The sequence below is a fragment of the Triticum urartu genome, chromosome 3 (genome assembly GCF_003073215.2).
Source record: "Triticum urartu cultivar G1812 chromosome 3, Tu2.1, whole genome shotgun sequence".
NCBI lineage: Eukaryota > Viridiplantae > Streptophyta > Magnoliopsida > Poales > Poaceae > Triticum > Triticum urartu.
In genome coordinates this window covers 369,805,899-369,813,487 of record NC_053024.1, presented here as the reverse complement: position 1 = coordinate 369,813,487, position 7,589 = coordinate 369,805,899, and the positions used below count along the sequence as shown (strand labels likewise).

At 37.6% G+C, this 7,589-nt stretch overlaps 1 long non-coding RNA gene across 1 annotated transcript; it reads right to left on the bottom strand.

Annotated features, from left to right (window-relative positions):
- Positions 1 to 1,772: 1,772 nt before the first annotated feature.
- LOC125548377 lies at positions 1,773 to 3,435 on the bottom strand. Its single transcript, XR_007301049.1, has 2 exons — positions 3,022 to 3,435; positions 1,773 to 1,982 (listed from the first exon to the last, which is right to left on the bottom strand). It is a non-coding gene; the product is annotated as an uncharacterized LOC125548377 (long non-coding RNA).
- Positions 3,436 to 7,589: the final 4,154 nt, after the last annotated feature.

Sequence of the window (7,589 nt, the reverse complement as noted above, 5' to 3'; positions counted from 1 at the left end):
TCACGAAGACCTAGGGCATTTTGAGGAAGCCCATCATTGGTATATGCAAGCCAAGTTCTATAATGAAAAATTCCCACTAGTATATGAAAGTGATTAGAAAGGAGACTCTCTATCATGAAGATCATGGTGCTACTTTGAAGCACAAGTGTGGTAAAAGGATAGTAGCATTGTCCCTTCTCTCTTTTTCTATCATTTTTTATTTGGGCCTTTTCCTTTTTTATGGCCTCTTTTTTTTCGTCCGGAGTCTCATCCCGACTTGTGGGGGAATCATAGTCTCCATCATCCTTTCCTTACTTGGGACAATGCTCTAATAATGATGATCATCACACTTTTATTTACTTACAACTCGATACTTAGAACAAAATATGACTCTATGTGAATGCCTCTGGTGGTGTACTGGGATATGCAACGAATCAAGAGTGACATGTATGAAAGAATTATGAATGGTGGCTTTGCCACAAATACAATGTCAACTACATGATCATGCAAAGCAATATGACAATGATGGAGCGTGTCATAGTAAACAGAACGGTGGAAAGTTGCATGGAAATATATCTCGGAATGGCTATGGAAATGCCATGATAGGTAGGTATGGTGGCTGTTTTGAGGAAGGTATATGGTGGGTGTATGATACCGGCGAAAGGTGTGCGGTATTAGAGAGGCTAGCAATGGTGGAAGGGTGAGAGTGCGTACGATCCATGGACTCAACGTTAGTCATAAAGAACTCATATACTTATTGCAAAAATCTACAAGTTATCAAAGAAAAGTATTACGCGCATGCTCCTAGGGGGATAGATTGGTAGGAAAAGACCATCGCTCGTCCCCGACCGCCACTCATAAGGAAGACAATCAATAAATAAATCATGCTCCGACTTCATCACATAACGGTTCACCATACGTGCATGCTACGGGAATCCCAAACGTTAACACAAATATTTCTCAAATTCACAACTACTCAACTAGCATGACTCTAATATCACCATCTCCATATCTCAAAACAATTATCAAGTATCAAACTTCTCATAGTATTCAACACACTCATAAGAGAATTTTATTATTAATCTTGTATACCTAGCATATTAGGATTATTTAAGCAAATTACCATGCTATTTAAGACTCAAAATAATCTAAGTGAAGCATGAGAAATCAATAGTTTCTATAAAACAAGTCCACCACCATGCTCTGAAAGATATACACTACAAGAAATATGTCAACTTGTGACCTTGACTATTGGTCACCGAAAGGTCACAAATTTCCATTTACGACCTTTTTGTGACCAAAAACAGAAGGTCAAAAGCTGGCGGTCGTAAACTGACTATAGCGACCTTCTCTGTGAGAAGGTCGTAGACGTTTATGACAAAAATATGTCTACTGTGGCGTTTTGGTCACTAGCAACCTCCCCAAGCCACGTAGGCACCCAGCGTGGCAAGCTGATGTGGCACAAGATTCAGCCCGGTCCAATTCGGTTTTCTACATGGGCTTAGCCCAACAATTCGGCCTTTTTACTGTATATTTTTTCTATGAATTTTGTCTAGCTACATGGGCCTGGCCCAACAATTTGGCCTTTTTTATATTTTGGGCCATGGCCTTTTTAGTTTTTCAATATATATTTTTCAATCTGGTCCCACAAGTCAAATGGGTCCCACTTGTCATAATCTCCTATATTGGTCCCACATGTCAAAAATGTGAGCATTGTTTAGATTATTTTCACAAATGGGCCCACTAATCAGGTTTCCATTTCACACGTCTTCAAATCACACAAATAATCCATATTTTAAATAGAACAGAAAAAATGTAGAATTTCTTAGGCCTGGAGCTACTGTACAAAGTCTATTACAATTTGTGCATAGTCTATTACAACCCAGATATGCCTACTATTACAGTACTATAATATTTACAGTTTATTACAGTCAAACAGAACAAATCTTTGCTGCTAGGGCTACACGCCGCTTCGAACTTGAAATTTCCTAGGCCTGGAGCTCCTGTAAAAGGGTGAACACAAAGGCATTAGAGTACCATCTTCATTCCTGGAGTAGATATTCAAACCTCCAGGTTTAGTGTATAGACAATCTAGAAAATATATATTTAACAAAATTTCACAGAAATGCAGATGTCTATAATGTAGTGAAGATGTAATCACAACAACTGATGTATACATGAGAAGCAGCAACTAAAAGAATTCTACAATCTTTCATAGCAAGATATTGTATATTACTGTACTATGATGTATTGTATATTACTGTACTTCAGATGTATTGCCACACCAAATTCTACAAGACGTCTGAAGTACAGTAATATACAATACATCATAGCAAGCTGACTGGACGAGTTTAGTTTGAACAACCCACTAAACAATTTAGCAATAAGAGCATACAACTACAACAAAACAGAGCATAATTCAGTTCTAATATGCACAACTAAAACAACTCCAATTTTGGTTTTAATATGTATACAGCATGCATCATTGACCATGGAGCATACGGCCACAGCAAAACAAGGGAGCAATTCAGGGAAAGGAATACTACAGTTGCTTGAGACATGTGCTACTCGCTCGAAAGTAATCAGTAACCAACGAGTCAATAAAAGTGTGCAAGTAGGCCACTCTACCCAGTGAGATTAATACACTACAGAATCTATCTAAGACAAGACCACCACCGACATTAAACTGTACTATATTTCTGGACAGCAAACTAAATAGACGGCTGCTCTCAAACCATACATCCAAACGAAACAAACGAGTACTCTACGGAAACCTTAGAGCATGCTTTACAACTCATATGTAGAGGCCAACTTGAAATAATGAGCATAACAAACTCATTTTTCAGTTAGAAGCTCGCTGCCCAAAACTGTCAGGTAGTGCAGTTTTTTAACTAAACCAAATTTAGTTTACGGAATGGCCAGAGAAATCCAATTCTACAGGAGACATGATCATATTCCTAATCATCATACATTTTCCATGCAGATCAACCAATTCTTCTTGAAAAATGAAAATTATAGCAGTGATTCTGAAATGGCATTTACCTTCCATATCAAAGATGAAGTGTTCCCTTCTTTTAACTTCTTCAACCTAGAGCTCCTGTAGAAGAATGAAAATGATCGTTATCATGGCTGCCAATTCAAAATGAAAGCAATACCTTCCAACAGAGAACAGCTAGGAAAAGAATAATTAACAGAATAATAAATAGATACACAAGCAGCTAGGAGTCGATCCTGAAGCATGAGGGCATGGATAACAGTAGCAACCATGAGGAGTAAATAGTAGCAAATATTATATTGGTGGAAAAAGGTAAATACCAGCAAGCTCTAAGAAGACTCCAAGAGCTTGATGGCTCACAATACAATCATGTTTTCGATAACAAATACTACTAGAATTAAGGCACTGAACATATTCTAAGAAGTATCAACATCATGGCAGTAAAAATTAGTAGTAGCAGCTAGCAGGACATCAAATCGAACACAACGTAATTATCATTTGAACAATCGAGACAACAAGTTACAGAACAAGCATGTATTGACAGGATAGTTATCAATAGTATAGAACAGAACTAAATCAAACAGAACTAAATTGCAAACGACAAGAATATGGAGATGCCCATCAATTGATATCAATGTGAGTGAGTAGGGATTGCCATGCAACGGATGCACTAGAGCTATAAGTATATGAAAGCTCAACAAAAGAGACTAAGTGGGTGTGCATCCAACTTGCTTGCTCATGAAGACATAGGGCATTTTGAGGAAGCCCATCATTGGAATATCCAGGCCAAGTTCTATAATGTAAAATTCCCACTAGTATATAAAAGTGATAACATAGAGACTCTCTATCATGAAGATCATGGTGCTACTTTGAAGCACAAGTGTGCAAAAAGGATAGTAGCATTGTCCCTTCTCTCTTTTTCTTTCATTTTTTGGCCTTCTCCTTTTTTATGGCCTTTCTCTTTTCTTTTTTCGTCCGGAGTCTCATCCCGACTTGTGGGGGAATCATAGTCTCCATCATACTTTCCTCACTGGGACAATGCTCTAATAATGATGATCATCACACTTTAATTTACTTACAACTCAAGAATTACAACTCAATACTTAGAACAAAATATGACTCTATGTGAATGCCTCCGGCGGTGTACCGGGATGTGCAATGATGCATGAGTGACATGTATGACATGTATGAAGAATTATGAACGGTGGCTTTGCCACAAATACGATGTCAACTACATGATCATGCAAGCAATAATGACAATGATGAAGCATGTCATAATAACAGAACAGTGGAAAGTTGCATGGCAATATATCTCGGAATGGCTATGGAAATGCCATGATAGGTAGGTACGGTGTCTGTTTTGTGGAAGGCATATGGTGGGGTTATGGTACCGGTGAAAGTTGCACGATACTAGAGAGGCTAGCAATGGTGGAAGGATGAGAGTGCGTATAATCCATGGACTCAACATTAGTCATAAAGAACTCACATACTTATTGCAAAAATCTATTAGTTATCGAAACAAATTATTACATGCATGCTCCTAGGGGGATAGATTGGTAGGAAAAGACCATCGCTCGTCCCCGACCGCCACTCATAAGGAAGACAATCAATAAATAAATCATGCCCCGACTTCCTCACATAACGGTTCACCATACGTGCATGCTACGGGAATCACAAACTTCAACACAAGTATTTCTAAAATTCACAACTACTCAACTAGCATGACTCTAATATCACCATCTCCATATCTCAAAACAATTATCAAGTATCAAACTTCTCATAGTATTCAATGCAATTCTATGAAAGTTTTTATATTATTCCTAAAAGAAAATTTCCATGTTGTTCTAAAGGACTCTCAAAATAATATAAGTGAAGCATGGGAGATCAATTATTTCTATAAAATAAAACCACCACCATTCTCTAAAAGGTATAAGTGAAGCACTAGAGCAAAAACTATATGGCTCAAAAGATATAAGTGAAGCACATAGAGTATTCTAATAAATTTCAAATCATGTGAGTCTGTCTCAAAAGGTGTGTACAGCAAGGATGATTGTGGTAAACTAAAAAGCAAAGACTCAAATCATACAAGACGCTCCAAGCAAAACACATATCATTGGTGAATAAAAATATAGCTCCAAGTAAAGATACCGGTAGACGAAGACGAAAGAGGGGATGCCTTCCGGGGCATCCCCAAGCTTAGACTTTTGGGTGTCCTTGAATTTTAACTTGGGGTCCCATGAGCATCCCCAAGCTTAGGCTCTTGTCACTCCTTGTTCCATAATCCATCAAAACTTAACCCAAAACTTGAAAACTTCACAACACAAAACTCAAAATAGAAAATCTCGTGAGCTCCGTTAGCGAAAGAAAACAAAACACCAATTCAAGGTACTGTAATGAACTCATTTTTTATTTATATTGGTGTTAAAACTACTGTATTCCAACTTCTCTATGGTTTATAAACTATTTTACTAGCCATAGATTCATCAAAATAAGCAAACAACACACGAAAAACAGAATCTGTCAAAAACAGAACAGTCTGTAGTAATCTGTAGCTAGCGCAAGATCTGGAACCCCAAAAATTCTAAAATAAACTGATGGACGTGAGGAATGTATCTATTAATCATCTGAAAAAAGAATTAACTAAATATCACTTTCCAAATAAAAATGGCAGCAGTTCTCGTGAGCGCTAAAGTTTCTGTTTTTTTACAGCAAGATTAACAAGACTTTCCCAAGTCTTCCCAACGGTTCTACTTGGCACAAACACTAATTAAACACAAAAAACACGACCAAAACAGAGGCTAGATAAATTATTTATTACTAAACAGGAGCAAAAATCAAGGAATAAAAATAAAATTGGGTTGCCTCCCAACAAGCGCTATCGTTTAACGCCCCTAGCTAGGCATAAAAGGCAAGGATAGATCTAGGTATTGCCTTCTTTGGTAGGCAATCCTTCAATGAGGCATCTACCATCCTTAGGAATTTCTTTATTTTTATTGATTATCAAACTTTTAGGCACAAGATCGAAAAATTCATTTGAAACAAATGGTTCCTTAATGATAGAAAAAAGATTGGGATGAATACTTATAGATTTGAGATCCGCACTTTCCTTACTAGAAGACTAACCCTTATTTTTAGGAACATACATAACCTTGGAAATTTTAGTGGGAAGACTTGGAGTATTCTTTACGGAAGAAAAAATGGTTCCCAAGTTGGTAATAATGCCCTCAAGTTTATCGATTCTAGTGGAATCATGATTTATTCTTTCATTAATTATAGGTTCCTTCTCATTAATATTTTTCAAAGTTACTCCTACTTTGGATCCATATTGGGTAATTTGGTTGTGGATATTTTTATCGAAATTTTCAATTAACTCAATGGTAGCAACTTTATTTTCAATAATTTCAAGTTTTTGCATTACATGCTCCAAAGTTAACATAGTTGCATTAACCAAAAGAGGAGGTGAGCCAAATAAATCTATCATAGAATTATAGGAATCAAAAGTGTGGCTACCCAAGAAGTTCCCCCGGTAATGGTATCAAGGACATATCTGTGCCAAGGAATAGCACCTACATAAAAATTGCGAAGAAGAACGGAAGTAGATTGCTTCCGAGTAGATCTATTTTGAGCATTGCAAATTCTATACCAAGCGTCTTTTAGATTTTCTCCCTCCCTTTGCTTAAAATTTAGAACTTCATTCTCGGGAGACAACGGATAAGAAAAGGGACTAGCCATAACGACAAGCAAACGGAAAAGAGGCGAACGGAAAAGAGAGGGAGGTTAGAGAGAGAGAGAGGGTGAATAAAATGGCAAGGGTGAAGTGGGGGAGAGGAAAACGAGAGGCAAATGGCAAATAATGTAATGCGGGAGATAAGGGTTTGTGATGGGTACTTGGTATGTTGACTTTTGTGTAGACCTCCCCGGCAACGGCACCAGAAATCCTTCTTGCTACCTCTTGAGCACTTGCGTTAGTTTTCCCTTGAAGAGGAAAGGGTGGTGCAGTAAAGTAGCGTAAGTATTTCCCTCAATTTTCGAGAACCAAGGTATCAATCCAGTAGGAGGCTACGCGCGAGTCCCTCGCACCTACACAAAGCAAATAAATCCTCGCAACCAATGCGATAAGGGGTTGTCAATCCCTACACGGTCACTTATGAGAGTGAGATCTGATAGATATGATAAGATAATATTTTTGGTATTTTTATGATAAAGATGCAAAGTAAAATAAAAGGTAATGAAAATAACTAAGTAATGGAAGACTAATATGATGAAGATAGACCCGGGGTCCATAGGTTTCACTAGTGGCTTCTCTCAAGAGCATAAGTATTTTACGGTGGGTGACCAAATTACTGTTGAGCAATTGATAGAATTGAGCATAGTTATGAGAATATCTAGGTATGATCATGTATATAGGCATCACGTCCAAGACAAGTAGACCGACTCCTGCCTGCATCTACTACTATTACTCCACACATCGACAACTATCCAGCATGCATCTAGAGTATTAAGTTCAAGAGAATAGAGTAACGCTTTAAGCAAGATGACATGATGTAGAGGGATAAACTCATGCAACATGATGAAAACCCCATCTTGTTATCCTCGATGGCATCAATACAATACG